Source organism: Apodemus sylvaticus, chromosome 5 (assembly GCF_947179515.1).
Source record: "Apodemus sylvaticus chromosome 5, mApoSyl1.1, whole genome shotgun sequence".
Classification (NCBI taxonomy): domain Eukaryota; kingdom Metazoa; phylum Chordata; class Mammalia; order Rodentia; family Muridae; genus Apodemus; species Apodemus sylvaticus.
Window position 1 is genome coordinate 138507162 of NC_067476.1, and position 27006 is coordinate 138534167.

At 49.6% G+C, this 27006-nt stretch overlaps 2 protein-coding genes across 4 annotated transcripts in view; one reads left to right on the forward strand and one right to left on the reverse strand.

The window, feature by feature from the left end:
- LOC127686086 (putative testis-specific Y-encoded-like protein 3) overlaps window positions 1–27006 on the reverse strand; it is a 255675-nt gene that overhangs the window by 111434 nt on the left and 117235 nt on the right. The window lies entirely within an intron of this gene.
- The window catches only part of Hck (HCK proto-oncogene, Src family tyrosine kinase), a 51821-nt gene continuing 38522 nt past the window's right edge, over window positions 13708–27006 (forward strand). The window contains exon 1 of one of the 3 annotated variants that reach the window (XM_052183951.1): window positions 13708–13861. The gene's annotated coding sequence lies outside the window, so the exon portion shown is untranslated. Of the gene's footprint in view, window positions 13862–19180; window positions 19203–19972; window positions 20238–27006 lie in introns of those variants that run through there. The other 2 variants (XM_052183952.1, XM_052183953.1) reach the window with 2 other exon arrangements.

The window sequence follows — 27006 nt, forward strand, 5'->3', positions numbered from 1 at the left end:
TCCTCCTTTCTCCTCCTCTTCCTCTTCTTTTTATTCTTCTTCCTTTCAAAATATTTGTTGTTTTGCTATTGGGGTGGTCAGTGGTGTGGTATCATGTTTTATTCTCGGTTTTTATGTGATTATCTCATTATATAACAAAGGCTGCACCCAACTCAAGATCCTCCTGCCTCAGCACTTGAGTGCTTGATTACAGGTGTGCTACACCATACCTGGATCACTCTGTAACATTTTAAAGATGTTAAACTTAGCCAAACTATTGTGGGGAAACCTAGTTCAATGCATTCATCTCTCCGAGGCCCTTCAGCACCCCTCTATTCATCCGACCCTGACGATGGACGCCCAGCTTGCTTTCAACTCTCTCTTACCACAAACACTGCTGAGATGAACACCTTTTTCCCTGGCCCTTGTGGACCCACATGAAGATTCCTTTGGGCTCTGCCAGGAGTGGAATTAGTAGATCCCAGATACATGTAAATTTCACAGACCCCTTCTAGAACCGCCTACCCTCAGCTTTTGAACAATGCTGTGGTCTCTTGCATTCATCGGTTTCTATAAAGCCTGTCTGTAGTCGTCATCAGTTTAGATGTGGCAGTTGAGCAGGACTTAGTCTCAAACACACACACACACACACACACACACACACACCAGACAAATACATGTATACCAGGCCCATGCATTCTTGCAGTTCCGTGTTAATCATGAGATCTCTGTTGTTGTTGACATACTGTCTCGTGTAGCCCAGGCTGGCTTATAGAATGCTAAGCATCATGAATTCCATGTGAGCACTCTCCTAAGTACTTCCCCGCCCATCCCGGGATGCGGAGCCCCCTCCTGTGTGTGCTGGACCTTGGGCTTCCCCTGCTGTGCATGAACTGCTCCTTTGAACCGTTTGCTCACATCCATTGGGTTTCCCATGTTTCTTACATTTATTTGCAAGAATAGTAATCACATCTTAGATGTGACTCCCTTGTTTGATGTTGGTGTTCCACATACCTTCTCCCAATATGTCGCCCATCTGTTAAGCTTCTAGCATGGACTGACTAACTTCAATGTGCGCTGGAGCCTCCAGGAAGGCTTGCTAGAACAGACTGCTGAGCCACATACCCAGAGTTACTGGGGGTAGAGGTAGAGGTGGGGCCTGAAGTTTACTCTGCCAACACATGAACGAACGTTAGTGGTGCTAGCGACTGGGGAACTCATGTGGAGAACAGCTGGTCCCTGGTGCCTTCTGGTGACCAAATTTGCTCATTTTACTGAACTCACTCATTTCTTTAGATGTTATCAGGTGTCTTTGCTCAGCGTGTGAGTAAGTGGCCTGGCTCTCGAGAAGGGGAAGTCAGGAAGCCATGTTGCACAGTGATCTGCAATGTGAACTTACCAGAGTTCTTCTTTTCAGCCTCTGTCCTGCCTTGCCCTGCCCTAAGGGATGTGGCAAGGTTAGGCCTCACTGGGACCTGAGGCCTTAGGGGTCTTAGGGAGTTGCTGAGGGAGGCAGCCTCTCTTAAAAGCCTTGGGCTTTTAAGAACTCAGAATCTTGCTGGATACCTAGGATACCACAGCAGGGCTGTGAGAGGTACGAGATGGTGCTTACCCCATAGCCCTGAGCATGGGGCAATTTCCCCCACAGTCAGGAAGTCCTTACTTGCCCTAGAACCATCATAGCAACAAAATGATGTGACCGCTGGCTGTCAGAGGTCCTGCAGGCCTGGCTGGAGTGGCCTAGGCAATGAGCCTAGGAACTCTGGCCACACTTCCTCCTGTGGCAGGCTGCATCCTGCCAGGGTCACTTCCTATCATGGTTCAGTTCCTGGCATCGAAAGATGGGGAAGTCCCCCAGGGTAGGCCAGCTGGCTCCAGAGACCTCCGGGGATCATGCAAGTGTGGAACTTCATGCCCAGCTGGTCCTCTGGGGGGGTGGGTGGGATCCAAGTGGTAAAGACCTGGGGTAACTAATGTTAGCGAATCTGTGCCCTAGACGGAGCCCTGGCCTACAGCTTGGTCCTGCTCCTCTGCTTCTTTCCTGCTCCTAGATGGCTTCTGGGAATTTCCAACTGTGTGTTGGGGATGAGGCCCCTGCCAGTCAATCCTAACGCATTTAGAGAACACCCACTCTGTGCCCCATTTTGTGCTAGACACAAAGCACATCTCCTGCCAACGCAACTCCTGGGTGTTGGTGTGTGTGTGTGCCTGTGGGTGGGCATGGGTGTGAGTAGGTCGGGCGGGGCATGTAGTCTGAGGGAGAGGTCTCAACACCAGCTGGGTGTGGTGGCACATTATTGTAAGTAACTTCATCATCTGAGAGGCTGGGTGGAGGATCAGGAATTTGAAGCCAGCCTGGGCTGTGCCGCAGCCAATGATGATTGATGATGATGATGATGATGATGATGATAAATGGCATTATAGAGTTCTCTCTGTTATAAAATCAAAGAGTGAGAAACATTCTCTTTCTGGGGAATCTGGAAGGGACTTTGAAACAGAGGTGGTTTATGAGCAAGGCTTTCTAGAACAAAGAAGGCTTGCAACAAGGGGACAATGGAGAGGAAGAATCCTCCAGGCTGGGACCTTGGCATGGATAGAGGCAGGAAACTCAAAGGAACATGACAACCAGTTAGACATGGATGCTATGATCAGATGGAATAGTGTTGAATCCCAAGGTTTGAATCCCAAAACCGTCACCTGCTAGTTGGGTAAAGTTGGGTAACCCCTTAAACGTTTCCGGGCCTTGAGTTTCTTATCTGTAAGATGGAGACAGGAACACATCACAATGATAGAGCCTTGGGAAGCTTGCATAACATAGGCCTCACTATGTGACTGAGTTCTCTGGGTCTCAAGTTCAAGGCCAGCCAGGGCTACATAGTGAGACCTAGCTCAAAAATAGAGTACACATAGTAGGTGTTCAATAAATGTAGTAAATTCAGACGCTAGTATTGCTGAAGGAGCAAGGGGAGCGTAAGGTGGTCCCGGAGTGAGTGGAGCTCATAGATGAGGAAACCAGAGAGGCCTGAGGAGCCCTGCAGGGGTGGGCCAGGAGCTGCTGCAGAGGAGTGGGGGCGGGGCAGAGGCAAGGGTGGGAAGATCTCAGTCCGGTGAGGGGAAGAGAAGAATGGGTTGGTTCAGAGAGGAGAAAAAGAGGACTCCTTAGCACGAAGACACTGGCCTTTTGGAAGAGACAGACTTGTAGTGGACATTAATCAGATTCCATTTGTTTTGTTGAGCCAGGATTTCAGTCCGAGGCCCAGGCTGGTATCACACCCTTAGCGACGCTCCTGCTTCCGCCTCTCTAGTACTGGGATTATAGGTGTGAACCACACCCAGCCGGCTTCGCTCTCTAAACTGGGTTAAACTTCATAGTTCCTTTCGAAATTATGGGTCCAACTTCTCCTCACCTAGGCTGGGGGGTACAGATTTGGATGGCCCCACTCTTGCATTTCCATCCTCCCTAGAAGCTCAGATCCAGGGCAAACGGAGGCCATAAAGCCAGGCCAGCCTGCCTTGTCTTACTAGCTTCCTGTCATACTGAGCGCATCTTCAGTACTAGCCACAGCCATCATCTGCAAAGCTGACAAGTGCCCGATGCCCCTCCTGCCTCTCACACCCCTCCTCCCTCCCCACACCCCTCCTCCCTCCCCACAACCCTCCTCCCTCCCCACACCCCTCCTCCCTCCCCACAACCCTCCTCCCTCCCCACACCCCTCCTCCCTCCCCACAACCCTCCTCCCTCCTCACACCCCTCCTCCCTCTGGTACTCCTGCTCCCTCCCCAAACCCCTCCTCCCTCCCCACACCCCTCCACCCTCCCCACAACCCTCCACCCTCCCCACAACCCTCCTCCCTCCCCACAACCCTCCTCCCTCCTCACACCCCTCCTCCCTCCCCACATCCCTCCTTCCTCTCCTCACTGCAGGTTCTAGAACCACTCTGTAGACTCTGAGGTGACTGGCAGAAACTTCTGTCTAAAAGACACCTGTTTAAAAAAAATCTTAATCTCTCAGGCTCTCCATTTAGACAAAGGCATGGAGCCTTTAATGAACAAAGAGATCCACAAACATGTAAGGCCCCAGTAGAAAAGCAGGTGGGTGTCATATTCATTCACATTTCTGAAGCTTGAGGTGAGGTGGTCTACGTCACTCACGAAGAAAGAAGTCAAAAATCTTATTACCCGGGGAAACCATCTGTCAGCCATGCGATTGGCAAAGCTCGGGATGTTTGATGATTGATTTCAAGGCTGTGGCTGTGAGGGTCAGGAACCCAGGATTTAAGGGCAGCTCCATGCCAGGACACCCACCCTCACTCATACCATCACAGGTGGACATGGATAGACACACTGCTGACAGGAGATTAAAATAAGCCAAGTAGTGGGTGACGGGACGGCTTAGATAAACTGTAGATCCTGAAGATAATAGAATACGATGCAACCATAAACAAGGATTTGGTAACTCTTTGTTCTGACACAGAAGTATTTCGAGAGTAATATGTATGGGGAGGGGCAACAGACAGAAACTGCTTTAGAGCACTGTGGGAAATGCCTTTGTGCACTGTGAAACAGTTCTAGACAGATACAGACGAAAGGCCGCAGTCGTCAGCTCTGAGGGAAGAAGACCTTCTCTTTATGAGCCATGGTTACACATCAGAGCAAAACTATCCTTAAGGACCACTACCCGACTGCCGTGCCGTCTACTGAGCTCAGTAGATCCGTGTCCACACGTCTGATCTGCCGCCCCGCCAACACACAGGTGCACACACATCACCCCCGGAGCTCAGCATCACCCTTGGCACGCGGCAGATGTTTGGAGATTTGAGTGTGTATTTACTTGGTCTCCAAAAAATAAAAATAAATAAAAATTTTAAAAAGTATATTTATAGCCACTGTGTTCTCCAGGTAACCTCACCTCCTAGTAGTTGTTCTGTGCACACCCTCCTGCCACTCAACGGGCGTGGCTCTCATGGCTTCTCACTCTAGGGAAGCCTGCCACCACCCAAGAGCGCATGCAGACAGCCCAAGGCAGAAGCACGAGGATGAGAGACTGGGGCCTCCTCCGGCTAACAGCCATGTCACTGCGGCATGTTGGAACAGGTAGAGCTTCAGATGACAGCGAATCACTTGACAGGAGACAGAGGCCCCAACCAGAATGACTAAACTAAGCTGCTTCCAGATTTGTGACCCAGAGACACTGGGTGGAGGTAAGCACGCCAATGTTGGGGGCCCCCAGTTTAGGGCAATTTGTTACACAGTGATGTTTGGCTAACTCAGTCAAGGCATTGTGAAGGAGTGCTTACTGAGGACTGAGTCTGTGAGGAATACCAGGCAATGCACACATCCCCCCCTCAGTGGTGCAAACCATTCCCAAAGCATGCACTCAGTGTTTTGGCCCAAAGGGTTTTTTGTTTTGTTTTGTTTTGTTTTTATTTGGTTTTGTTTTTCAAGGCAGGGGTTTCTCTGTATAGCTCTGGCTGTCCAGGAGCTGGCTCTGTAGACCAGGCTGGGTTTAAACTCACAGAGCTCTGCCTGCCGCTGCCTCCCAAGTGCTGGGATCAAAGGTGTGTACCACCCCCGCCAGGCTAGACTCATGCATTTTTAAGTCCTTATTGCTCACTGTGTGGAGAGCCTGTGTTGAGCGCTGACATGGGCAGCATGAACCTAGTATTGGACAGTATAGAACCTTCTGGAGTCATAGAATATATAGCTTAAATGAGTTTAATTTACAGAGCTGTATATGGATTCTTAAAAGCTCAGCAAATGAACAGTTACTGGTATGCACTTGATTGTATTGAAATAATCTACTGCGCCACTGGAGAGACGTCATTTAAAGAGCCTTGGCCATTTTTCCGGAGAACTGGGGTTCCATTTCTAGTACCCACATAGCAGCTCATAATCCATCTGTAACCCCAGTTCCAAAACATTCAATTCCTTCTTCTGGCCTCTATGGACATGAAGGACATACTTGGCACACAGACATACATGCAGACAAAACACTTATGCAAGTAAAATAATAAAATAAAAACATTCTGAGTTTAGAGAAATAATGTCCTATGAAATGCATCTAAAAGATAATAACCGAATCAGCAAAATGGCTCAGTGGGCAAAGCTCTTGCTGTGATCCAAGCTAATCTCTGGAGCTCCAGTAATGGTAGAAGGAGAGAAATATCTCCTCAGAGCTGTCCCCTGACCTCCACACACTCACTGTGCCTATGCACACAACCCAACTAGACACACTCACAATAATAAAAAAAAAATTAAGAAAGAGAAATTGGGTCTGGAGAGATGAGAGATGGGCGTTAAGAGCACTGGCTGCTCTTGTGAAGTTCCCAGCGCCCACGTGGCTAGTCACAACTACCTGCAACTCCGGTCCCCTCTTCTGACCCCAAGGGCATCACATGCATGTGACACACGTACACACAGGCAGGCAAAAACACTTATACCTCAAGACAGAAATAAGTAAATGAAGCCAGGTGTAGCGGCTGTTCGCCCCAGCACTCAGGAGCAGAGGCAGGTGGACCTCTGTGAGCTTGAAGCCAAGCTGCCTTAAACAGCAAGTTCCAGCCAACTGGGGCATAGAGTGAGACCCTGTCTCAAAAGATGATGAATTGGAAGGGACGCCTGCCTCCGAGGCTGAGCTCTTGCCCAGCATTTAGGAGTCTCTTCCACAAAGCAAGATGAACTTGGGCCTGGGGAGATGACGCAGAAGGTGAGAGAGCACGGCACACACCCCCGAGGACCAGAGACTGAATCCCAGGCGCCCACATAAAAAGCTGAGCAGAACTACATGTGTGTCTGTGACCCCAGCACGTGTGTGTGTGTGGGGGGGCTTGCTGCCGACAGTCTAGCTTCAGGTTCAGCGAAAGGTCCTGCCTAAAAAAGTTCAGCGGTGGCCTTTGTGTACACAGAACATGAGCAACACATGATGTGTGCACACGACATGCGCGCGTGTACACACACACACACACTACAGATTGGTAGACACAAAAGGTAACATATTAGTGATAGAACATGTTAATGGTAGAACATATTAATGGTAGAATGGTTGAGGATAGTACTGTAAGATTCTTTCAATTCTTTTTTTAGGGGGGGGGTGGTTTTTTTTTTGAGACAGGGTTTCTCTGTATAGCCCTGGCTATCCTAGAACTCACTCTGTAGACCAGGCTGGCCTCGAACTCAGAAATCCGCCTGCCTCTGCCTCCCAAGTGCTGGGATTAAAGGCATGCGCCACCATACCCAGCTGTTAAGGTTTTCTAAACTACACAGTAAAGTATTCGGGAAACAGGACACTTAATATGCACCAATTTTTTTATTTGTTTTTATTATTTAAATTGCAAAAAGGCATTCTAATTATAAAAAAGAAAAATAAATCCAGATATAGAAAGTCACTCTCCTCTCTGGTCCCACATTCCTTCCTCTTCAGTGTCCCTATTTCTTGTGGGCTGGGAGAATAGAGCTTCCAGACTTTCCCCACCCCCACCCCACCCCCGAGTCGCATGCCCTCCCAGGCCTGTGCCCTCCATGTTCTTCCTCATCTGCAGGGAGGGAGGAAAGCTGAGAAGGGACCTCATTTTGCAGTCCAGCCTGACCTGCATCTTGCTACAGCCCTCCGTCCCGCAGGTACGCGAGAGCCAACCTGCCCAGCCTTTTCCATGTTCCCGTGCAAGTGTTCCGTGGGAGTTTCTCAGTGTTAAGTCACACACATCAGCAAGATGCCAGGTAGGGGTTTACAGGCTCAGAGAAGAGAGGACCCTCGACTGGCACACAGCACATTAGCTGCGCTGGTGAGGGGAAGGTCAGTGGTCAGCCTGGGCTTCCCAGGAAAGCCTGGCCTGGGTCTCCTGCCTGCCTTCACCACTAGCCCTGAGAATAAAACAAAGAGATAAGATTGTTCTTGTCTCCCCTCACCCGACAGCCCTGCCAGAGGGTGTTCTAGGCAAATGAGTGGGGAGGGGGACATAGCCATGCCCAGGACCCTTGTTCTAGAAGAACCTGCAGGCAGGGCTGGTTCTGCCCCTTCAGCAAGAAGCAGCCGGCCTTGGTATACCCTGACCAAGAGGAAGTCCACAAGGGCTTCCTCTTTTCTTGCCCTCTGGGGACACTGGGGGAAGGGGAGAGAGTGTTATGAAACTCCACCCTCCCCCACCCTCCTGGGAGGACCTATCAGCTGGAGGTACCACATAGATGGGGCAGAAAACACAGGGCTCCCCCAGGACATCCCATCACCTCCTATCTCACCCAACCCTGAACAGACCACTGTTCCCGGAACAAGGACCACTGCTGGGGAGGTGAGCCTCGGAGATAACCCCTAGGCCAGGCTCCATGTCCCCATCATGGCCTCCTCACTGTGGAGGGTTCATAGGCAGGCCACGCCCCTCCCATTGCCACACCCCTCCCATTGCTCCGCATCCCAGGCTGAATGTGGCACCCTGTACCCTATTCTTACCATCATTAGGACCAAACACCCAACAGCGGCAACTTCAGGAAGGAAGTCCCAAGGGAAAGGGCAGTAGCGGGAGGCAGCCAGTCACGCTGCACCCACAGTGAAAAAGCAGAGAGCTGGTTCTCAGCTCCTTTTTTCTGTTTTATTCCATCTGGGATCCCAGCTCATAAAATGGCGGGTCTTCCCAAGTCAGTGAACATAATCCAGACAATTCCTCACAGACATGTCAGAGACGTGTCTCAGCGGTGATGCTGAATCCTGTCAGGCTGACAAGATTAACCCTCCTATGAGGAAGCATCAGGTCCCTTCAAGCCTTGGCTCCGTGTAACAGCCTTCCTAAGAACCCCTGAGAAGAACCCTTCAGGAATGCCTTCTCGTGTCACCTCTCCTTGGTGTCACGCAGGGACTCCGAGTTCCCTGTCCATATCATTCCAAGTGCCCGGGCTCCAGCCCCTCCCCCAAGCCTCCCCAACCCGTGCCAAGCACACACAGTGTTTTTTTCTCTCCTCAATCTAAATTATAGGTTTCAAAGTCTGCCTCTGTAATTGAATGGTTGGCCAGAAAGCTGGAAGATTGCTTGGGTACCAAGACCATCTTGTTCCTCTGTGTGCTCCCAGACCCCAGCAGGAACGACCTCCTGTGGGGTCTGTGAGATGGCTCAGTGGGTAAAAGTGTGCCACGTAAGTACAGTGATCTGAATCAAACCCCAGAACCCATTTCAAAAATTTTTAGGAAGCAAAGTTGGAAGCAGTGACAGCATCTGTAGTGCCCTGGAAGCTGGGGGCCAGCTAGCCTGGATTATGACGCAGAGCAGAAATGAGGAGCTGTCTAAGAAGGTGGAGGACGGAGAGAACTGTCTTCTGACCTCCATTTGTACACTGTGGCACATGCACACACTGTGATGATGATGGGGCGGTAGTGATGGTAATGATGGTGGTGGTGGTGGTGGTGGTGGTGGTGATGGTGATGATGGTGGTGGTGGCAGTGGTGGTGGTGGTGAAACCTGATAAAGGAAATGCACACCACAAGTCACTAATATATATTATCAGAACTAGAGAGTAAGGAGTTGGGATGCCATGCTATCACATTCACTGGCTCCTATCTAACTGAGCCTCAGTGTCTTCCCCTGTAAAATAGGTGCATGGATACTACCTGCACAGACCTTGCAAAGCTGTGTGTGGGACAGGCCACCAACAGATTAAACAAGTGACTGTGCCACAATGCCCACTGGTGACAGGTAACAAGTTCTCCTGGTGAAAAGTGGAACTGAGGGGTAGGAGCTGGGAACAGTTAGAGAAGGGAAGAGCTTTTGGGGAAGCAGGGTCAGGGGTTTCCCAGGGGTTGCTGGCAACATCTGAAGACTCGCCCTCCAGACCTAACCCTTGCCCCTGTGTAAAGGAGAGCTTTGGCCAGCACGGATGTGCACAAAATGACTGCGGCTGCTTTGCAAACAAAAGGGGAAATGCTGGAGGCCTGAAGTGATGATTGCTGCATTCCCCCCACCCCACCCCACCCTGGCTTGTTTTGAATAGCAGATAATCAACAAAGGTCACAAGGAGCTTAAAATATGAAATGCAAATGTCTGTGGATGTAGGAAAAGGTATTCTGGAAGTGGCCGGCATCCAGGCCTCTGCAGAGTGAAGCCCGAGTCGTTCCCTGGGCCCCGCCCTTCTGGGATGAGATTCCTCTGAATCCTCTGCCTCCCAGGACCCCTCCCTCCTCCACCCCTGCTTAAAGGCACAGCTTAGAGGCCCACTAAAGCTAGCCTCTAAGACTGTGAGAGTTTGAGTCCTAGCTCCACCTCTTGTGACTCTATGGCCACTGACAAGGGCATGACCTCTGTGAGTCATCCAATTATAACCGCTTCGCCTTTAGAAATCATGAGCCGGAGGCCGAGCAGCCAGAGGCCGAGCAGACGAAGCTGAACAGCCGGAGGCAAGCGATCCCAGCTACTGCAGTGAGCACAGCTTCCGCCTGTCCCTTGCCTCTGTCTCCCCTCGGCTCAGCCCTACTGTCGAGGGTATCATCAGAACGACCTTCCTGTTTCTTCATCCTCTAAAACTCCTGCCCAGCCTCAGTTTGACTTTGCTCACAAAAATCTCCGAGGTGTTTGTGGCTATGGGGTCTTGTGTAGTCCAGGCCAGTCTAGAACTCCCTCTGCAGCTAAGGAGAGACTTAAACTTTTCATCCTCCTGCCTCCGCCTATAAGTGCTGAGATTACAAGTGTGTCCCATAACACTCAGCAAGAAGTGTTTGACTTTGTTTTTGTTTCTTTAAAAAGTCTATGGGCTGGAGAGAAGGCTCAGCAGGTGAAGAGCACAGAGTACTTCCTGCTCTTCCAAAGGGCCTGAGTTCAGTTCCCAGCACCTACACTAGGAAGCTCACAATTGTCTGTAACTCCAGCTCTGAGGGATCCAATACCCTCTTCTGGCAGGTTTGCCATTCTGCGAACTTCACACAAATGTGTCACACAAACATGGGCTTTGGGGACTTTATCACTCAGCATCATGTTGTCAAAGTTTATCTGTGCTGAAATAGTATCACTGTTTTATACCTTTTCACTGCCCAGTAATATTCCATGCATAGATATATCACATGTTTCACCATAGCTTCTGGTTTGGGGCTGCTTTGAATAACACTGCTGTGAGACTTCATGCACAGGCACTTATGTAAGCATGTTTTCAGTGTCACCCGTGAGTAGGATGGGTTGGGTTTTGCAGAATGTTCATGCTTAACCTTCTGTGGAACTGCTAGGCCCTTTACCAAAGGGTAAAGGCTACGCCATTTCAAGTCACCACCACAGGGGAATGAAGATTCTAATGTCTCCATCCTACTTGTTGACCTGTCTTTCTTTTTCTAACATTCAGTGTGTGTGCTACAGTATGTGTGTGGAGATCAGAAGACAACTTGAAGGAGTCAGATCTCTCCTCCTACCTGTGGGTCCTGGGGATTGAACCCTTAATCTTGACAGCAAGCACCTTCACCCACTGAGCCCTCTAACAGACTTCCATCTATCTTTTGACTGTAGCATTTTGTGGTTTTGGTTTGTATTTTTTTGTGTGTTTATTGGCCATTTGTATAACATCTTTGGGAAATTGTCTATTTATGTTTCTTGCCCATTTTAAAATTATGTCAAAAAATTATGTTACCTTTTGGCTCAGTCCACGGCTGCACATACCTGTAATCTTAGCACACAGGAGACAAATGCATGAGGATTAAAGATTTTAAGCTAGACTAGCTGTATAATGAGACACTGCCTCTGTTCCTACCACTTCCAATAAATGAATAAATAAATAAATAAATAAATAAATAAACAAACAAACAATAGCTGTGCTGTGATGAATATGATCAATAAAACAGAGGGTGAGCATGTGGCTCACCCTAAGCTCAGCTCCAGGGGCATGGGCAGGCGGGTCTTTGTGAGGCTGAGGCTAGCTTGGTCTACAGAGGGAGTCCTAGCACAGAGAAACCCTGCCTTGAAAAGGAAGGAAGAAAGGAAGGAAGGAAGAAAGGAAGGAAGGAAGGAAGGGAGGAAGGAAGGAAGGAAGGAAGGAAAAGGAAAGGGAAAGATTACTCACAGAATGGGAGAAGTGACATTTTTCTTTTTAATAAGAAACTGGCATCAGTAATAGAAAGGTGACATTTTAAATTTGTGTGTGTGTGTGTTTGAATATGAATATGTTGTACGTATGAGGCGGTAAGGACTGTCTGTGTGTGGCAAGAGAAGACACAGGCATCTTCTCAGTTACTCTCCACTTGAGTGTTTTGAGACAGTCTCTCCGTGATCCTGGTGTGCACGGGCAGGGAAAGACGAACAGTTCCTTCTCTCTTGCAGACTCCAGGCTAGTGCATAGAAACGCTCAGGTTCTCACAAATTCTTGCTCTTTTTGACAATTGCTTAGTATTTCATTACTGTGCTGACCTTCTATTTCCCAGGCCCTAATTATCGACATTCAGGTTTTCAAATTTCAGCGGTTCCCCCAGCAAAGCCCATGAGGCCTCTTGGGCCTCTCTCTGAGCTGTCAGGATTGTTGGGTCAGAACAATCAGGATTGTTGGGTCAGCACTCAGTCAGAAGCCACCACCATCTTGCCCTTGACTGACTACCTCAGCCTGAGCACCCTCTGGCAGCCTGGGCCTCACACAGCAGCCTGATGGAGCCTACTCAAAGTGAGCCTCTTTAGCTCACGTCTCTGCTCAAAACCCTACCAAGTCTCCCTTCTCTATCAGTTCAAAGTTAATATGGATAACGTTTATCACAATCCAGCCACTGCCTCTATCATGGGACTTCTCTCATTGTCCCCGTCCCCTGCACTCTGGTCACACCGACCCCTTGTGCTCAGTGGACACACAAAGGGCTGTCATTCTTCAGGCCTTTTGCTAGTCCTGTCACTTCATGGGACTTGACTGGCCTCTACCTGCTCCACTTCCCCACTTCAGCGAGTCTCTCATGCTGCAGCCTCTGAGAAGCCTTCCTGACTTCACATCTCGAAGCCTGTGGCCTCTTCCCTTCACCTCTATGTTTTGTTATAACCCATATCATCCCCAGTCTGAAGATGGGCTTGTAATCTCTTGTTCTTGGCCATCTTCCCCTCCAGAATGTCAATTATGAAAACACAGACATCGGTTTTGCGCCTCACTGTACCCTCGCCAAACAACGTGGAGTGCAGTCAGTGGAAGATACTTCACAAACTGTTCAGTGAATGAGTGGTCCTGCCGATCTTGTGGGTCGCAGTCCAAGGGCTTTCTGTGGATGTTACTAAACTCTACCCTCCCTGCAGAGGTCTACCAGGTCCTAATTGCCCAGCCAACCTGTGGATTTATTTCACCTTGGGCCTCTAGCCGTCACGCTGGAGTTCTTCAGATACACAAAGCACTCTCCTACTTTGAAGACTGACTTGCACATTAGTTCTCAGTGTTGTACAACAAATTACCCCCCAAAGTAAAAAAACATACCATCTTACCCAGTTTCTGCGGCTTGTGGACCAGGGTAGCTGTCGTAGGCGTCTGGGTCTCCGCTGAGGCTTTAGTCAAGGTGCTGCCCACACCACATCACTTCAAAGCGTCATGGCAGGATTTGCTTGCTAAGCAGTTCAATGTGGTTGGGGCTGTTAGCGGAAGACCTCATTCCTACACAGCTGTGTGGACTTCTGTCCACAGTAGGGTGACTGGCTTCCCCCAGAGGAAACAACCCAAGAGAAAGCCAGACAAAAGCCACATGACTTGCTGAGGTCACATAAAGGGACAGGGACAAGGCTAGCAGTAAATCTAACTGCTCCCTAGAGAGCACTCAATGGACTCTGCTTTTTTTAAAAAAAGAAGAGAGAAGGATGGAGTGGGGAAGAAGGATGGAAGGAGAAAGAACTGTGGGTGTGGCTCGGAGGTAAGTACTTCTGTGCAAGCATGAGGACCTGATTTCAGATTCCAACACCAACACCAAAAGGTGAGCATGTGCGAGCCCTGTCACCCCGCACTTGGGAGCTGAGTGTGGGGGGCTGGGATGTGGGGAGTGGGGGAGCTCTGAGTGGGGGTGGCTGGGATGTGGGGAGTGGGGGGCTCTGAATGGGGGTGGCTGGGATGTGGAGAGTGGGGGGAGCTCTGAGTGAGGGTGGCTGGGATGTGGGGAGTGGGGGGGGCTCTGAGTGGGGGTGGCTGGGATGTGGAGAGTGGGGGGAAGCTCTGAATGGGGGTGGCTGGGATGTGGAGAGTGGGGGGAAGCTCTGAATGGGGGTGGCTCTGGTGTGGGAAGTAAGGGGAGCTCTGAATGGATCCCTGAAGCTCCTTGGCCAGCAAGCAAGCCTAGTCAAATAAATGAGTTCCAAGGTTCTGTGAGAAATCTTGTCCCAAAAACCAAAAGTGGACAGCAGTTAAGGAATAAACCCCTACTCATCCTCCAGCCTCCATATCCACACTTATGTTCACACCTCTCACACCAGTAAGCATGTGCACAGCATACCACAGATACATATAGAGGAAGGAAGGGAGAAAGGAAGGAAGGAAGGAAGGAAGGAAGGAAGGAAGGAAGGAAGGAAGGAAGGAAGGAAGGAAGGAAGGATGGATGGGAGGGATGGAGGGAAGGAGGGAGGGAGGAAGGAAGGAAGGAAGGAAGGAAGGAAGGAAGGAAAGAAGGAAAGAAGGAAAGAAGGAAAGAAGGAAAGAAGGAAAGAAAGAAGATAGTGAGAAAATCATGGAGACACAGGAAGGTAACAGGCCTCTTGTTTTGGAGTTTGTATAAAGTCTCTCTCCACCAACAGTCAAGAATTCCAGCCCATCACACAAAACCAGATGTGAAAGCCACCAACACAGAGACCATACCCAGGCGTCTCAGGGAAGCAAACATTAATCACCAAGCCGTGTGTGAGGCCTGAGTGTGTGAGACCTCGAGTGTGGCCTTCCTCCCCAGCTGTAAACAAGACACAAAATTCCCTTTACAGTAGAAGGTAAATCTTTCTAGAATCTGAGCTTAGACACACCCAGTCAGAGTGGTTACCTACCCTGGTTTCTGCTCAGTTATCAGACTTCAATGGCAGCAAAAGTCTTCGCAGGGTTCTCATAGCCCATAGTCACACGGCCCATCCTCCTCCTGGAGATAGCTCCTTTCTAACCGCCTGCCACTTCTTTTTTCTTTGGAACAAAGCAGGCGGGTCAGCATCAACTCCCAAATGCAGCTCCATTCAGAGCAGTCAGTTCCAGGTCTCTGCAATAGTGGCAACTGTAGAAATGAGCCAAGCGCCAGGCAGTGCTTTAATCCTAGCACCTGGGAGGCAGAGGCAGGCAGATTGCTGAGTTCGAGGCCAGCCTGGTCTACAGCTTGAGTTCCAGGACAACCAGGGCTACACAGAGAAATCCTGTCTTGGGTGGGGGAAAAAAAGGAAAGAAAGAAACCATCCAGGCTTTGCCTATGTCTGACTCTTGCTGTGACCTTCTGTTTTCATTCCCACTTAGCATGAGGAGACTGGGGCTCAGAGAGGCTGGTTTTCACAGAAGCCAGTGGGCAGGTGGCAATGCTAAGGCTGAGTTTCCCTGATTCCTCATGTAGCAAGCAGCTAGGTTGTCCTAGCTGTCCTAGTGGCAGATGGATGGATGGATGGATGGATGGATGGATGGATGGATGGATGGACAGACGGATGGACGGATGACAAAGTTTGTCACTTCAAAAACTGGTTTCACACTTGTTTGATTACACTTTGTGTGTGTGGGGGGGGTGTGTATGTGTGTGTGTGTGTGTATAGTACAGAACACATGGAGATGAGAAGACACCCTAATAAGAGAAATTTCTCTCCTTCCAACACAAATCCTGGGAGTCAAACTGGGTCTGTCAGGTTTGCAGCAAGCATTTTTTACACACTGAGCTATCTCAATGGTCCTAGGCGACGGGATTTTTTTAAAAAATTAGAATGTCCTGAAAATATTATTATTGTTGTTGTTATCATTAATATTGATGTTTTGCCCACATATATGTCCATGCACCATGTGCATGCCTGGTGCCCATGGATGCCAGAAGAGAGTATGGGATTCCCTGGGGCTGGCGTTACAAACAGTTGTGAGCCACCTTGGAAACGCTGAGACTGGAACCCTGGTCCTCTAGAAGAGCAGCCAACACTCTTAATTTCTGCACTATCTCTCCAGCCTGGGGACTTTGTTAAATAGGATATGGCAAGGATGTGGAGCGACTAAAGTTCACATGGAAGCAAAGTCCCAGAGACACATTGCCAGCCCAACAGTGTGTGGTGCCGTTAAATGAGCACCTGGCTCCAGACCAGGGAGCCCAGGTCTGAGTCACTCAAGAGGAACGAGAACAGGCCTTCTCCCAGGGACTTGAACATGGTGCCTGTATCTTTAGTCAAACAGCAAAAGAGCTAAAGGTGACCCAAATCCTATCGGCAAGCAAGCGGATAGACAGCAGCAAGTCCGCACTGTAGAACACTACTCACTCAGCTGAGAAAATGGACAAACTAGTAGAACATGTAACAATATGGAAAATCTCAATAAACCAGGAAGTCAGCAGAGAGAAGAGAAACAGAAGAAGCAACCACTTGGACAGAACAGAAAAAAAAAAACCACATATTTGTGTAAAACTATAAAGGACAAACGTCGTCTATAATGATTTAAAGGGGCAGGGGCCTGGGGAGAGAGCTCTGTCGGTAGAGTGCTGGTCTAGCCTGGATAATAAACTCCTGGTTCTGATCTCCAGCATCCAATGAACCCAAAATGCTGACACTCATCTGTAAGCACTTGGGAGGGGGAGTCGGGAGGACCAGGAGTTCAAGGTCATTCTCAGCTACAAGCAGAGTCCAAGGCTAGCCTAGGCTACATGAGGTCCTGTCTCAAAAAGAAAAAAATAATCTATTGCTAGTTACCTTGAGAATAGAATGCAATAGAGCTTCCGGAGGCCTTTGGGGCCCCAGAAATGCCCTTTGCGTCTTCCATTTGTTTGCTTTTGAGGCAGGATCTCAGAACGTCACCCAGGTTGGTCTCAGATTCACCAGCTGAAATTAACCTTGGATGTCTGCCCCATTTCCCACGTGCAGGGGTTACAAGTGTCTGTCACTCTGCCCTGCAGGTTCTTGTGCTTGCTGAGGCAAGCTCTCTACCAGCTGAACTGTAACCCCAGTCCAAAATAGTCTATATTCTGATTAAGGGAATGGTTCTACAGGCAAGCATCACTTGCGTAGATTTACCAAACCTAATATTTATAATTGTACCTTAAACTGTTTTAGTCACATTTATTTAATGGGTGTGGGTGTGTGTGGATGTTCAGGTGACACCACATGTATGTAGTGCTCAGAAGACAACTTGTGAGAGTCTACTCTCCCTCCCTCCCTCTCTCCCTCTCTCCCTCTCCCTCTCCCTACTGAGAGGGACCTACTGAGCTGTTTACCAGCCCTAATTACACCTTTTGTTTGTAAAAATCCTATCACAACAGTGTTGTGAGAAGGCTCAGTGGGTAAAGGCTATGTAAGCCTGCGTCCTCTGTTCCACCTCTGGAACCCGCATCACGGTGTACGGACAGAAAAGATTCCATAGTTGTCCTCTGACCTCCACATGTATGCAGAGGCATACACACGCCAGTGCACACATGTGTGAGCACACACACATACATATCACACACACAACTGTCTGGACCAGAGAGATGGCTCCGTCAGTTAAGTCCTGTATCAAGCAAACCTGACCACCTGAGTTTGATCCCAGGATCCTTCCATAAGAAGGAGAGAACCGAGTCCCGAAGGTTGTCCACACACACCATGGTGTGTCCACACACACATTCACACCACACACACAGTAAGAATAAAATTAAACAAAAAATATTTTCAAAACAGAGTCTCACTGTCTAACCCTGGCTGGCCCGGAACCTGCTGTGTAGACCAGGCTGACACGGAATTTGCAGAGATCCACCACCTCTGCTTCTCTGACCTTTGCTGAGGTTAACGGCATATACCACCACACCCCGCCTAATGAAACTATTTTTAATTATGCCACAATAAATGCTGTAGGAACGTTGGGAATATGAATGTGGGTTTTTATGGCAACATTAATCTAGCGAAAGCTTTTGGGGAAATGGCTTGAAAAGGGGAAGGTGTTGGTTCTTTGTGGTCCCCTGCCATCAAACGGCACCTTGTCAACAGAGATGCAAAGGATGCAGGCCATATCCTTCTAAATTCCCCCAGGCCTGTCCCAGGGCCTACCTTCCTCTTCCTGGAGGCCCAGGGAGCATGGCTGGGGCAGCTCAGAGTGCTGGAGGCCTGAGGCCTCTGGGCTTCCCTCACCTAACCCTGCAGAAGTGAGGGTTTAAATGCCAGCCCTTGTCTCTAGGTGGATAACGGGGGAGGGGGAGGTTGGTAGGAGGGGATGATAATGTGTGTGTACAATGCACTGCCTCCTGTCCTAACTGGACTGTTTCGGGTGCAGGCAGCCAGCTAGCTCCGTGACTGTTGCTGCCTTCATTGGCTTCCTTCTCATCTCAGTCTCCTTCACTCTGTGGATAACAAGCGTTGTTTACTTCTACACAGACTAATTTCACTTCTGCGTCCGAGTCAATTAAACCTGTTCAAAACTCAGTCTATTTTTATAAATAGGGCATGTATATATTAAAATACATAGCAAACACATTAGTGTGGGGTGACTGTCTTTCTCAGTAGGGATTTCTACGTGGGCTGGGGAGTGGCTGAGTATGAGGCAGCTCTGGTTGTCAGAACTGGGGGAGGGGTGTTACTAGGCCTAGTGGTGGAACTCAGGATGCTGCTAACACTGGGTTGCACTCAGAAGAATTCATGCCCAATACACCACAGTACTGCTAAACGCATGCCTGCATACAGGCATAAAGGAAAGAATGAGACACTGGCAGTCTGGCCTGGCTGGTTGGGGGCGGGGTGGGGGGTAGGGGTTCCTGCACATTTCAGCAGGTGTGTATTGTAGTTTAGAGTGTTGGGCCCTGTAGTTTTTAATGACGTTCTCTACCCTTGTCTCAGGCTAAATGGAATGCCATGCAAACAGGGCCTCAGTGGTCTGCCAGTCAGACTTCCTCTCTTCAACTTGGGAGGTCCTCTGAGCAGTCCCATATTCTGCCGACAATAAGGCAGAGAACTCCCGCGGGCGCCAAACTTTGCATGGAGTTTGAATAAGCGGTGGGGGGGGGGGCGGGCAGAGTGGGGAGGAAAAACCACTGCGTGTGGGAGGGACGGAGGGGCCAGGGAGACCCACCAGAATCCTCGAGGGCGGGCGTGCTTAGGCTTAAAGGCAGCTACATTCCTTCTGCGGCTGGTTTAGAATCTTTGAAGTAAAAGGTAGGATCCATTGATTGCTCCAGTGAGGGCAGGATTTGGGAACTTTGGGATTAAGATCCTGTAGGCGGCTGGGCTGGTGGGTGAAGTATACACACACACACACACACACACACACACCTTCAAGATTAAAACCCTTTCAGAAATTTTGATTACAAATCTAGAGAACTGGGGTTAGGACTGGAAGCAGAATAGACCGTGAGATTAAAAATCCTTCTCCAGGAGGAGGCAGATGGTTTAGCAGGTAAAGACGCCTGCGTGTCTGCCTGAGTTCAATCCCTGGAACTCAGAAGATGGAAAGCGAGACTCTAGTTCTCCAAATTGTTCTCTAACCTCTGCACCGTTCTGAGGCTCGAGGGTACTTACACACATACACATACACGTAATCAATCAACCAATCAGTCAATACACGTAAACCATTACCATTTTTTAGGGGCCGCAAGGGTATTGGGTCTCTTAGGTAGGGGGGTCCAAAATCCCTGGGGGTAGGGTTTAGACTCCTTTGAACCGGCTCATTCCATCATGCGGGGCTTAAATGATGGGGGAGGGGGACTGGGAATCTTTGGAGGACGGGTCAAACCTTGGGGTCTGAGTCAGTCCTTCGGGGACTGGTTAGCGCCCTTGAGGACAGGGTTAGCAAAGAAATGCTGAAATTCGTAGGAGGTTAATTAAGAGCAGGAGACAAGAGAGAGCCAGAGTGGGAGTTAGGCTCTTAGAGGGCGGAGTCGGGGCATTTGGGGGTGGGGTTTGCATCACCCAAGGCGCGGCTAAGGCGCCCAGACAGCCAGTGAGCCCCACTGGGTGGCGGCTCCCAGCTTGCACTCACAGCGGCGGCTCTCAGACGGATGGGAGGGAACCAAAGTCGCCGGTAAAGGCGGCTCTGACCCGCTCCGAGCACCAACGCAGCCTCCATAGCCCGCAAGTCTTCGTCGCTTGCTCCGGGCTCTCGAGTCCGGGGCCACCAGGGGCCGCAGAGCTGGGGGGTCGTTCGAGCTGCGAGGATCCCGGCTGCCCGCGAGGCGAAGGGCGGGCGCCCAGGTGAGTGCGGGGAGGGAGGGGTGCGGGAATGGAAGCCCCGAGAACGTGCAGACCTCCGGCGCCAGGGAGCTGGGGGAGGCGAGGAAAGAAGGACGGTCCTAGGAGCAACCGATCAGTGGTGGGACGCGCGGTCGACGGAAAGGTGGAGGGTGCCCAGGTGGCCAGGTGAGGCAAATTGCCGCTAACCAGGGCGACCCTGGAATTGTCCTAGATAGAGGAAGCTCAGGCAGGGGAATGACAGTGCTGAGCTGACGCTTCTCTGTCCGACCAGGTTCCCCTTCTGCTCAAACACACACACACACACACGCACACGCACACGCACACACACATACACACACACACACACACCACACACACACCAAGAAGAAGAAGAAGCTGGAAGGGAGGGAAAGGCCCATTCGGTTCCCATTGGTGGTGGGTGAGTGGCAGGTCACGCAGGGTAGGCAGCAGGCAGGGCTAAAGAAGCAGATGGGCCGAGACAAGCCCATGCCCGCCACACCCAGGCCTGGCTGCAGCTGTGTGTCTGGGTCCCCTCTTTTATGTCTTCCTCTGCCCTCCTGGCTGACCCCCTAACAGGTGTACATCCAACTCCAGAACCTCGTATACAAAGACCACAATCTACCACCATCTCCTCTTTGGGGAGAGGTGACACTGGGGCATGCCGCTGGCTACTCTCCGAGTTCCAGTTTTCTCCTCTGTAAAATGGGCCGTTTTAAGTTTTCCTCTGAAGCTGAGTTGTCCAGAGAAGGGGAGCAGGGCTGCTGGGCCCTGGACAGAGCGTGTGGCTTGTCTGTGCCTCTGTTTGCACAGTTGCAGGGTGGTGACAGTAAAAGGGCTGGTTGAATGTTCCCTGTTCAAACTACTCCAGATCCGAGGTGTTCAGGATTTCCGAGTGTGGCAGAATTCTGTATGTTAAGTGCACAGTGGGGTGTCTCTGGGATGGACATTAAGTCGTAAAAGGATATTTGTGTATGTTACACATGCTTCGGTGTGGGTGTACAGGTTGGTGTGTACTCTGGTGTTCATGCACACATGGGGGCCAGAGGACTCTGTGTTGTTCTTCAAGCTGAGGCTACCTTGCTTTTGGAGACAGGGTCTCTCATCGGCCGGGGTCTTTTGCTGGGTAGGTGAGGCCATCTGGTTAGTGGGTTCCAAGGGTCTACCTGTCTCCGCCCTAACACTTCGATTAGCAAAACTCCCAGCCGGCTTCTTCTTCTTCTTCTTCTTCTTCTTCTTCTTCTTCTTCTTCTTCTTCTTCTTCTTCTTCTTCTTCTTCTTCTTCTTCTTCTTTCAGGAATTCTGGGGTTCTTAACTCAGTTTCCCCTATTTGCAAGGCACTCGCTTTACCAACTGGGCTATCTTCCCGGGCCTGGGATTTTTACACATTTCGTTCTCTTCCCTCAGAGATAACCAGTGACACGTTTTTTAATGGCTTCTCCATTTTTACTTCAACACATAGCCTCAGATCAGGTGCGGCCTTTCCCACTTGGACCGTCCTGTCGGTGCCTCAAATGTCTCAGATTTTAGAACAATTCAGATTTAGGTTTGGGGATGCTCCCTCACTTTTGAAGATGAGAATAAACTGAAGGAAATGGGGCTCAAGGGGTGGCTCTGCAGTTAAGAGCACTTGCTGCTCTTTCAGAGGACGCTGGTTAAGTTCTCAGCAATCAATCACACAACAGCAGAAAAGCCTCACAGCTGCTTATAACTCTAGCTCCAGAGAATCCCATGCCACCTGTTGGCTTTCTAGGCACCTACACACATGCAGTCTCTCTCTCTCTCTCTCTCTCTCTCTCTCTCTCACACACACACACACACACACACACACACACACATATACACACACAGTCTGAGGAGGGGTGGAGAAGAGAGAAAGACGGCTGAAGGAAAACTTTCAGAGCACTATTAGATGTTCTTTCCACTGTTCCCCCTTCAGCCCAAGAGATTCTCACACCAGCATCACCAAGAAAGGATGGTGTTAAAATGCACATGGCCAGGGCCACCCTGGAGGGAGGTCTGGGGCGGTGTGAGATGCTGAGGCCTGGCAATCTCCAGGATGCTGATGCTGATGCTGATACTGATGCTGATGCTGATGCTGATGCAGATACTGATGCTGATGCTAATGCTGATGCTGCCCAGAAATCACACTTTGAGAATCTCTGCCCAAGCCTCAGACCGACCCAGAGAGGCCTCACAAGAGAGCAGCTGCTCTGTAGGGCCCGTCTCGCCACGCCCCTTCTCTGGAGAAGGAAGAGAGCACTGTTTAAAGGAATATAGGACCGTGTCCTAGGAGTCCCCCACTCCCCAGAAGTAACTGATGCGAGCGTGTGGGCATGTTTGCTTCAGACTCTAAAAAGTAAAATGGCTAGGTGTAATGGGCAAACGCAAAGTCCTGCTTTGGATCCCTCTCAGATCTTTCTCCCTCTATAGGAGACCCTGCTGTCACTGTCGATAGACTTCCAGTCTGTGCACTGAGAAACAAACGTAAATGTGCCCTCTGTGCTGTAAAGATTACATCAGAGGCCCAACCCCAACCCCAGAACTTGGGAGTAGGGACAGGAGGAACAGAAATTCAAGGTCATCTTTGACTATAGCAAGAATTTGGGGCCAGCCTGGCCTATAAGGCCCTGTCTGTAACAAAATAAAACAATGTATTCACTTTGGTCAACAAGGGATGCATCCCAAGATCCTGGTAGATGCCTGAACTATAGATAATACTGAGCTTCTTGTATATCTTTGCATCTATATGACAGCTTTTCTTTGTTAACTCCGAATTGATGACATCACTGTGCCTAGGGTTATGATTTAAACAACAAGCATTGCCAGAACAATGCATAGTAACTACCGGGTGGGCAGTGCATGCCGTGTGGATCCGTTGGCTAGCAGGGTGATTCCATCTTGGGGAGGGCAGGAATACACTATGAGATTTCATAATTCTACCCAGAAGGGTGTGTGGCTTAAATCTTAGGGTTGCTTATTTTTGGAGTTTCCCATGTGGTAGTTTCAGCCTGCGGTTCTCACTAGGCCTGAAACTGCAACCTCTGACCAAACCGTATGGGAACTACTCTGCATCAGTACTGAACTGTGAGGCTCCCCTGCAGTTCGCTTTCTCCAGACTTATCATCAGATTGGGATCCATCAGGGCTAAGCACTTGAGGTCTGATTCATTCCTGCTAGCTGGAGAATAGTCATCCTGGCTGGTGACCTCACCACACTTTTTTCCCACTCATCCATTGACAGATATTCAGATTGCTTCCAATGTTACTATGGTATTGCTGGGACTATTGCGTGTGTGTGTGTGTGTGTGTGTGTGTGCGTGTGTGTGTGTGGTCTTGGGCACAGGTGCAGCTGTTTCTTGAGGGAGACGCTAAGGGAGGGAGGGCTTTCCATGTGGTAGCGTTTGCTGTCCCTTTTAATGAGAAGAGTATGGAGGTTCGGAAGGTCACTTGTGGGAGACACAGAAGAGTCCCTCTGAGGACCTTCTCACTTTCTCTACACTATGGCCGGTTTACCAGGCCTCATGCTCTCCGCTGTGAGGAGCTTCAGTTGCTTTATTTATGATGCCTGCTGCTTAGTAGGTTGCAAAAACTGGCCGCATGAATTTTGTTACTGCAAACTTGTTCTCCACGGCTTTCATTTAACATGACATTTCCGGTGCCCCTGATGCTGTGGATATAGTTTTTGTTTCACTTAAGAATTTAGCTTAACTAAGCTGTTAGAATTTTCCCATGCCGTTAAGTTCTTCTTGAATTTTTTAAATGGCTATGTAATATTCCATTTTGGGATGCACCATTTTTAACCTTTCTAGGCTAATATATGTTTTTTTTTCCGTTTTTTTTTTTCAACTTTTTCTGTAATGTGTGTAATAAGCGTTTGTCTGCACATCTGTGTGTGCCTAGTCCCTCAGAGGCTGGAAGAGGGCAGCAAACCCCCTAGAACTGGACTTACAGATGGTTGTGAGCTGCCATGTGGGTTCTTGGAACTGAACTTGGGTCCTCTGTGAGAGCAGCAAACGCTCTTAGCTGTTGAGACAACTCTCCAACCTGTAAGTTTTCAGCATTCTAAGTTGAGATGTGAGCCACTCTTCCAGCAGCTGCTGTATTCTGGCTCTTAGTTTGAGGTCCAGTCTATCATGGTGGAGCAGACATGAGAGCAGGGCTCTAGCTGTTGTGGTGGAAGCCGCCACCTCCTCCTCTTCGTAGAGGAGCCTGGGCTAGCTGTGCACTTCGGGAACACAGTCAGTAATACAGTCTCCCTCAGCCTCCATTTTTCTAAGCAAGTTTTGGTCCCCACCCTGTTGCTATAGGCCTGGGAGTGGAATAGACTTCTACAAGGGCAGGCAATGGTGGAGAACAAACTTTTGCTTGGATTTAAAATGTGTCCTTGCTCTTGACTTTGTGATTGTGTCATACATCCTACATGGCAGCAGGATTGTGTCTTCTAGTTGGTGTTCTCCTAGGACTTGCATGCTCAGTTCCTCTTGCAATGCACTATCTGAGCTCCCAATACCATCCTGAAGTGCTTGGGTCTGGGAGAAATAGAGAGATTAACCGTAGATAGAACATGGCAGATAATCCTGAGTTTGAGTGCCTGCGCTGTCTTAAACAAGTGGTGGCTCACCATGCTAACCCCTTTTCTTGGACTCAGTCTAGTCAGCTGGGAAATGGACCCAAGGATACCATGCTCACAACACACACATGCACACACATACACACGAATGCACACATGCATACACACTCTCATGATTTCAATAAGTAAACAGGCTTTAACATACGTCTTCTCAAAAGCAGACCTTAGACAATGTTTCAACTAATAGTTTACTTGGGGGGTGATTCCGGAACCCTTGATAGAGACACAGGGAAAAAGGAACAACAATAGAGGGGCAATCTGCCAGTTCCCACCATGGCCCCAAACTCCATCACATAGGCCAACGGGATGCAGAACCGGGCCTGTTCAGAGGAAAGAATGGTATGTTGGCCTCCTGCCTGGTTATTGCTTCTCCCCTAGGCGTAGTGCTTTGCCGGTATGTAGGCTTGTGAGGCTTCTAGACAGAGCAGACACGTGTAGCTGCAGAGAAGTCTCCATGGCACGGAGGTGCTGGTGCCAGCAGGTGGAAGTCCAGCCGGAATGTTCCAAGATGGCTCGGTGCTGAGGGATGGGGACGGGGCGTACACAGCACCTGCTTGCACATACATATATATAAGTGTCAATAAGGTCAAGGCCATGTTAACAGAGGTTACCACAGGTCAGGGAGGGGAGGAGGGACTTGGAGGGAGTAAAAGGCATCATCACTCAAAGGGACCTCCGAGTTACTTGTGATGTTTAAACTTTTAACAAGCATGCTAACGTTGCAGTGACAACAGACAAGTTTCATTACTTTTATGTATCTCTGTGTGGATATATACACATGCATGTATGGGTAGAACCAGAGGACAGCTTGTGAGAACCGATTCTTTCCTTGCAACATGTGGGTCCCAGGAACCAAACTCTCAGATGGCCTTTGCACTCAGCCATCCTACCAGCCCGAACTTTTAAAACCAAACATGTGCACTCCATAGGATGAAAGTACATTACATATATGTATGAAACAATCATTGTTTCACGGTGTTCTAAATCTGTGCCCTCCTTTGGACCGGAGGGACGGCTTAGTGATGAGAAGCATCTGTTGGTCTTTCAGAGGACCAGAGTTTAGCATCCAACACCCGTGTCAGGCTGTAACCCCAAGGGACCCATCGTCTCTGGTCTGCACAAGTATACATACCCGTGTGCACATACCCACATGTAGACACACACGAATAATTAAAGGTAATGAAAATTGATCCTAAAATGAGACACACCCTTCAAACTATAAAGGAAACCAGAGCCTAGTGCTCTGTCAACTGGAAGATGTGAAAATGTGTTCTTACTTTCTTCCCCCTTTTTTTTCATGTGCATATGTGTGTGGATGCTTGCATTCTTGCATATATGTGTGTGTGTGCATGCATGTGTGTGTGGTGTGTGCACATGTGCATGTGTGTGCGTACCTGTGTGTGTGCTTGCACATGTGTGTTTGCATGCATGTACATGTGTGTGTGTGTCTATGTGTGTGTGGTATAAGGTAAGGAAGCTAGAGGTTGATGTTAGGAATATTCTTTGGTTGCTCTCTGTCTTATTCACTGAGGCAGGGTCTCTCAATCAATCCCAGAGTTTGCCAGTATAGCTAGGCTCCCTGTTCCAGCTTCTGAGGCTGGAATCACAAGCAGGCTGCCATGCCCACCCAACATCTCTGAAAGTTCTGGGGATCAAACTCTGATCCTCGTGCTTGCCCAGAAAGTACTTTAACCATTAAACCATCTCCCCAACACATGCACTCTCTTCTCTTCTCTTTTTCCTCTCTCTTCTCTCTTCTTTCTCTCTCTTAAAATGAAGATGGCCTTGAACTTTTGATCCTTCTGCCTCCAAATGCTGAGATCATGGGTACTTGCAACAGCCCTTGGCTTATGTGGTGCTGGGGGTGGAGCCCAGGGCTCTGTGTGTGCTGGGGGTGGAGCCCAGGGCTCTGTGTGTGCTGGGGGTGGAGCCTAGGGCTCTGTGTGTGCTGGGGGTGGAGCCCAGGGCTCTGTGTGTGCTGGGGATGGAGCCAGGGCTCTGTGTGTGCTAGGGGTGGAGCCAGGGCTCTGTGTGTGCTAGGGGTGTAGCCCAGGGCTCTGTGTGTGCTAGGGGTGTAGCCCAGGGCTCTGTGTGTGCTGGGGGTGGAGCCAGGGCTCTGTATGTGCTGGGGGTGGAGCCA